A 7113-nucleotide genomic window follows, 5' to 3' on the forward strand; every position below is an offset into this window, starting at 1 on the left:
GACCTACCTGTATTAAGTCCAAGAGTCACACAGTTATATTATAGATATATGTATGGTGACTTAGAGAGTAGAAGGGTACTTGTAGGTGAAAAGGCAGAAAAGCCTCAAGCAGTCATCAAAGATGTACCCACTATCAGAAAATTAAGCTTTCATCTATCCTCTCTTATTTAATTCTCTCTTCCATCCTTAGAGAGTAAACTATCATTATGCTCAGAATGCAAATAATAGAACTGACGTTCAGACAGGTTTAGTAAATTGCCTGAGTAACAAAGCTAGAAAATGGTAAACATGAGATTAATCATCTTGCCTTGTTCCAATGCTTGTGCTATTTTCACTAAACTGCTTGCTTCCTGGCTAGGAGGAACTACCTAGCAGAATGCAATTAGCTTAACTAACCATCACACATTGAATATAAAATGCATATTAAAGCCTACCTAGGTCCCAAGCAGGACATGCTGTTTTAGGAGCTTCTATATAGTACATGGAACATCTGGAACCTCAAATGAAAGGACAAGTGCCTGATGTGTATAACCTAGGGGTATCTCATCACTGGACACACTCTCTATCTCTCTCTCCTCTCTCTCTCTCTCTCCTGTTAACTTTTACATAACCTGCCTCTCCTTCCCTGCCAAAGGAACTGAGCCCTCTGAAACTGAGTAAAAATAACCTTAAGTTATTGCTACATGTAACTTGATCATGGCTATACAAATGTAATAAATACAACCATTCACTGTGACATAGGAAGCACTCATTATGGTAAATGTTTTCAAATCACACAGTAGAACTTACAATCCTACAATAAAGATTTGCTCTAGTTTGTCTGTTAGGATAGAACTAAATATTTATCCTCATACAGGACAGCCATCCCACTTTCACTGTGGTACTGGCATTGCTTCTGATATCACCTATTATCCATGCAGAGGACGCGAGGGAGGAAAGAAATATAGAAGTGTTCCAGAACTAAGAACAACCCATACCCACTCAAATCAAACTTCCACTTTTGCACTTAACAAACACAGCTATTTGCTTTTGCCTCATTGGTGTAGAAAGTTTCACTTACTAATAAGATATATAGTATTAGCAATTTTGTTTTGAATAACAGACCCCAATTAGGCTACAAAGTCATGTTCACACCTTCTTTTACCTTATGGGTTTAATATCTCTGAAATTCACAGTTTATTGCAAGCTTAGAGACTCTCATGAGTTACCTGTTTTACAAAGCATCTTCTCTTCTCTAGAATGAGGGGAAGGTATCAAGAGTGTTTCTTTTTGGTGACAGTAAGTGTAAAATCCCCATGCTAGGGAGAGGCAGGGGGAATTTATTGTGGGTTGGGGTAGACTGTCTTAGAGGAGCATTTAGATTCCTTTGAATAATGTGTATCACTCTGAAACTGAAGACAGGAAATGAACATAGGTCTCTACTAACAGGAAAGTGCAGAATATTCCTCCCTCCCCTCTCTCCTTGCTAAATCTCTTTTGCTCTCCCTGTCTGTTTCTGAATGGTTTACCTTCCTTGTTTTACCAATCTTTCTCCTTTTCAATCTAGCTATATACTTTTGGTCCCTGAGTCATAAAGAGATGTGAGATTAGTGATTTACTTCTGAGTTTGTGCTTCCTTTTTCCAATCAATGCTACAGCTCTTCCACACAACACTCCAGTGAGAAATTGGACAGTCACACTAACACTTGTCATTGTATTTCCCCATATATCCCTTTAGAAATGAGGTGATTTATCCTCCTAAAAGTTTCTTTTAATCCAGTCCTACATCTTGTCACCATCATAATTTGGGCTACTGTCCTCATTCTCTCCACTATTGCAACCCAGGATAATATGCTGCCTTTTCCAAATACCACAGCAATGAAGAGTCTTTTCTTTCCTATAAAGAAGTGTCTACCAGTAGAAAAATGACTACCATAGATTTCTAATCTACTTAGTGGAGCAATGTTAAATTTCATTTTCAAAGTGTGGCTTCAATTAGATTGCTGACAATCTTACTCTGACCTCACTTTTCAAGTTTTAGTAAATGGATAGGCTTCCTTAGGAGAAGTATCTAGGATCAGTATCTCTGAAGGAAGACACTATATCTAAGACATTTAGACCCTTTACTCTGCTTCACAAAAGTCTAGTCATGTTTCTTTGGTCTGGCTTACTTTCAACAAGCCATGTGAAACCATGGCTTCTATTGTTGATGATCCTCTTGTATCCCCTTCCTGTGGTTGTACCCACACTATCACTGTATCTTATCTGAGTACAGTGGAAACTGTATATTCTGGTATTAGAACTAGGGAAGTGAAAAAGAATATCAAAATCGAGAGACAAAGGATAAAAAGACAAATGACTCCAAAAGCAATACTTGCAAAAACCATTTGGTGTAAACCAACTGAACAACTCATGGGGAGAGAGGGAAAGGAGGACGGGGGAGGGAGGAATAAGGGAGGAGGTAACAAACAGTACAAGAAATGTACCCAAGGCCTAACATATGAAACTGTAACCTCTCTGTACATCACTTTGACATAAATAAGAAAAAAAGTCTAGTCATGCAGTAGAGAGTCAATTGATACACTTGTTTGTAAAGTTGAAAGTATGGAGAACAGACACCTATTAGCAAAGTTAGGCAATTTTACTTCTTATATCACTCCTGTGAGCTTTTGTCCCAGAGAAGAATCATATTTCTTTTCAGCTGAAGAAAATATGGTAAGATCTAATTCTTGTAAGAACTGAGTTATTATTATTACTATGTCCCTTTATAGACCAGAAAGTAAAGTTGTAGCAGGGTTAATGCCTTTCCTAGTGTCAAAAAGTATATTTGTTTTACAAGGTTCATCATGAAGTAGAGAAACTTGGCATTCTTCTTATCCAAAGAACGTTTTTTGCAAGAAGAAAGGAAATGCTTTAAAGTACATTTCCATGGCTAATACTGTTCCGCAAAGGTGAAAAAACTATTGTTCTTAGCTTTAGTTCTAGCACTTTTATGTATATTTACCATGCTTATATGAAAATACTTGCCCACCAGGTGTCAGGGTAGGGTTATATCAAAACTGAAGATCTTTGTGCAAAGTTTTGCCTGGCAACTGAAATCATAACAGATCTGTAGATAGAAGTGATAGGACATTTTATGAACAACAGAGGTGAGATGAATTAGGCAACATTTGTAGAATGGTTGGAAAACACTTTTGTAAGTACTGGATTTGGGTATCAGAGGCTTGGATTCTCATAGTCAAATACTACAACTGCCTATGTTGCTGTGGTTAACCCCTTCCCCTCCTGTGCATTTAATTTTTTCATTAGTTAGATAGGAGCATGGCCTTAGATAAGATAATGAACTTTCACTGTTGTCCAGCTCTAACTCCCCATGACTATGGATATTGCCCTTCTTACCTCCTGCCTGTAATGCAGCCAGGACTACCACTGCCATCCCTAAGGCAGCCACTGTCAACTCAGCCTTCATATTCTGGGTTATACATGACAAAGCATTATTATATCTGTTTGTACAATTGCTATCAATCATGAATGCAAAGCTATATTATGAATAATGAGCTCAAACGATATCTTTAACTTACAGATGAGGAAATGATCACTCAAAGTAGTCACATTTTCTGTTAAGTTAGCAAGTTAAGTTAGTGAGTTGCAGAGGTTGCCATGTAGGGCCTAGGAATTTAAGTGACTTTTTTTCTCTAGTAGCAACTTTTTGCCCACTCCCCCGCCTCCAGCATCTTCATCTTTTCATCTCTCATCACTATGGCAATAGTACCACTGAACAAACATATTTATCACAATTACTTCTCAGCTTTTCTTAGATGTTAGAGTAAGCCTGTGAGTTTTACATCTTGGAAGAGACATTACATAGAGAAGAAAAATTATTGATAAGGATCCCTTCCAACTCCCTAGAGGACAAGCTTTATAGGTCTGTTTCCCCATTTATAAACACAGGATAATCACTAGGGACATATAGGCAGTTAAGAAGACTACGTGAAAATGATATATAATCATCTTTATGTCTTGTATACAATAAACATTAAATACTAAATTCATTGGCTCCTATATAGATTCTTCTCCCAAGTTCTTTGGTCAGATCCTATACTTCTCTGGGATTTTAATACCAGCATCCCCTCCCCCCAACACACACAAAATAAAAACCACTTACAAGGGGTGTCTAGGTCTAGAGCAGTAATTCTTAAAGTTAACAGATGAAAAACAATATTTTACTTGAAAATATATGTATGTTATTATGATAAATATATGGAAAATAGAAACAAAATTATTATCCCTGTAAGATAAACTGCTAAAAGTAAAGACATAAAATCTCCTTGGTTTTTTGGCACATGGAACATGGAAAAGTTTAATGTGATGAAGTAGGTTTTTCTATGAGTCCAAGGGCTGGTTCCTAGGCAAGCAAGTCCACAACAATCTTGTAGTGAATTTTTTATGTTTCTCGAGGGGAATCATGGCTTGAAAAGATTTATAAATGCTAAATGAGTGTCCTTGTAGTGTGGAAATCATATTTCAATACTCTTTCCCTTGTCTGTTGTTTGTATTTCATAGTATTTTGTTTTAAAATGATAGTTACTTCATTTTTAAAAATGAGAACACTTGTCTGTGGTCCAAAAGTTGAAACTCTGTTATCATTCCATCTGAAAGAAATATAATGTGGCCACTAGGAAAGATTACTGGGTTCTTTTGCAGCTCTGAGCTACATTTCCAAAAGGTACTCTCTATTTACACAGTTCTTCACTATGGCTCTACTATGTTCCATTTCATGATGTATAATGACTCCCACATACCTATCATCCTAGAATCACATGAATGTGGTGTAAAGACTATTTCAAACCCTATTCCATTAATATAGGTGACATAATTAAGACCCATATAAATAAAGCAACTTACTCAAGACCACAAGTAAGATATTGCTAGAATATTAAATATAACTCCAACTTCTTAATTTCTTATACGGTGATCTATCTACTTCATCATTTTGCTTCCGAAACATTTGAATTGATCATTAAAAACAAAGTGGTATGATTATAGAACTAAAAGTTTTTCCCAAAACTTTTAAAATAAAATATAGATCATCCCCTTGGATGTCATTGCTCTGATTGTTATGATCATTATGACATGGGATTTTATAAGAAATATTTCTATCCTCCTTATGAGAGATATGACAAGCATTACAGGCTGGTCAATCTCAGAGTCTCAATGTACTTACCATAAGCACAACTATCCAGGAACCACAAACTGGAGTCATGCTTTCCTACTGCCTGTACCACTTGAACAAAATAACTTCCCTAGCTGGACCAAAAAGGATCTCACTTGACCAAAAATAGAAATGTTCAACAAGACTCACTGCAAAACACAATTAACCTACATTTCTGACCTGATTCTTAGTTGAGGATGGGCAATTTGAACCCCTAATAATAATAATAATAATAACTCATATAGCCATGAATGATTTTGCTGTCCTCACTTGTAGGATTCCTGAAACTCAAATTAATCCCTACAAAATAAAACAAGCACAAGCCCACTATCATCCTACTGTCAACTGACTTCATACCATCTGCCATGAGGCCCTCCTTAACAAGAAACTTCCTTCTGACTCAGTCATGTTATCTCAAAACTAGAAAAGCACTATCACTCAGGACACTAACAATAATCACTGAAATGATAAATCTCTCTTCTTTGGTGCTCTGCTATCCAGTAGGGCTGAAGCTGGAACAGAAAGTACCATTTTAAAGGAACAAGGAACCCCTTTGAGCACATGCTGAAATCTTTTGGTACATTTTCTCTTTTCCTAGCCTAAAACCCAAGTATTTACAGTACTGTCTTGAAGGTGCAGTTTGCTCTAATGTAAATAGAAGATGAGATTAAAGAAATGTATCCTAGCTGTAGCTCTATACCTAACTAGCTGGGTGTTTATAATTGTCTTTACCCTGAAAGATCTGCGTTGCTACGTTGCTTTTCCCCTCCAAATCTATGACATCTCTTTCTTTCTTCCTAGAAGAAATAACTGTTGTCTCAGTATCTCTGCAAGCTAATGTTACTGAATCAATGGACTTATTCCTGAAAACATTTCTTATACAACTAGATAAACTACACCTAATCCTCTTTTATTCAAGTCCCCTTTTACTGTATAGGCATGTCAAAATGTCTCAATAAGTCTTACTGCACACAGTAACTTGCTCACCACTTGCTGGCATCTTTCCTGGTTCTACTCTACAAAAAGACCTTAGTAACGTGTGAGAAACATCACAGCCTCAGTGTTCCTGATGTACTTATGGTAGCTGCTGGTGTTAACCCCAATTTGGGGTTCTCTTCAGACTGGCTTTCACTCCTGCCATAAGAATTTTGAGATAAGAAAAAAATGACAATTCCAACTTAGACGCCACCAATATTTGTTTCTATTCTAATCTCCATGCTCACACCAGTCTCCACATGGACTCTCTAATCCCCAGATGTTAGTCTAACTTACCCTTGTAGTCAGCCAGGACAAGTACTCTTGTTTCTTTTCAAGGAGCTAGGCATAAAAAAGCTTAACTCTGCATGGCATGCATATTTCTTGCTGATAACTGAAAATTTGGAAAGAGGAAGTTGAGTACATTTGGTGTCTCACCACAAAACCTTTTTTGCACAGCCTGAAGGTAAGTCCCTTTAGCAGATGATGCTAGTCAAATTTTGTTTCCTATTTATTTCATTGGTGTAGAGAAATTCAAATAGAAGGGAGTAAAAAAATTATGCACAAACAAATGCCAGTCTTCATCACCATTCCCCACCTTAGCTCCTTTCACCATAACCCCATGCGTGTCTACTACATTTCAGTAGGTTCTGCGGCAAGATAAGATTTTCAAACAAAACCTAAAGACAGCTTCCCTAAGAACAGTAAAGTTGCTGCTTCTCCAACTACCTCTTTTAGGTGTTCACTCAATCCAGAATACTATTCTCTCAGTACCCTTCATCTCTAATCTCTCAATGTAATGCAGTTTAGCTGGTTTTGTACATTTATTATTCACATAGTAGTCTGCAAACAGCTAAAGAGTAAATACCAATGTCTGACTCATCTCTGTACTTCTGGTAAGTCCAACACAAGAGAGTTTCATAAATGTTCTTTGAATTAAAGGGAGG

General features: G+C 36.9%; 1 protein-coding gene across 1 annotated transcript in view; it reads right to left on the bottom strand.

Annotated features, from left to right (window-relative positions):
• LOC125343477 (putative P2Y purinoceptor 10) overlaps window positions 1-6581 on the bottom strand; it is a 10348-nt gene extending 3767 nt beyond the window's left edge. The window contains exon 1 of the mRNA XM_048335929.1: window positions 6464-6581. The gene's annotated coding sequence lies outside the window, so the exon portion shown is untranslated. The remainder of the gene's footprint in view (window positions 1-6463) is intronic.
• Window positions 6582-7113: the final 532 nt, after the last annotated feature.

Source organism: Perognathus longimembris, chromosome 28 (genome assembly GCF_023159225.1).
Source record: "Perognathus longimembris pacificus isolate PPM17 chromosome 28, ASM2315922v1, whole genome shotgun sequence".
Lineage (NCBI taxonomy): Eukaryota > Metazoa > Chordata > Mammalia > Rodentia > Heteromyidae > Perognathus > Perognathus longimembris.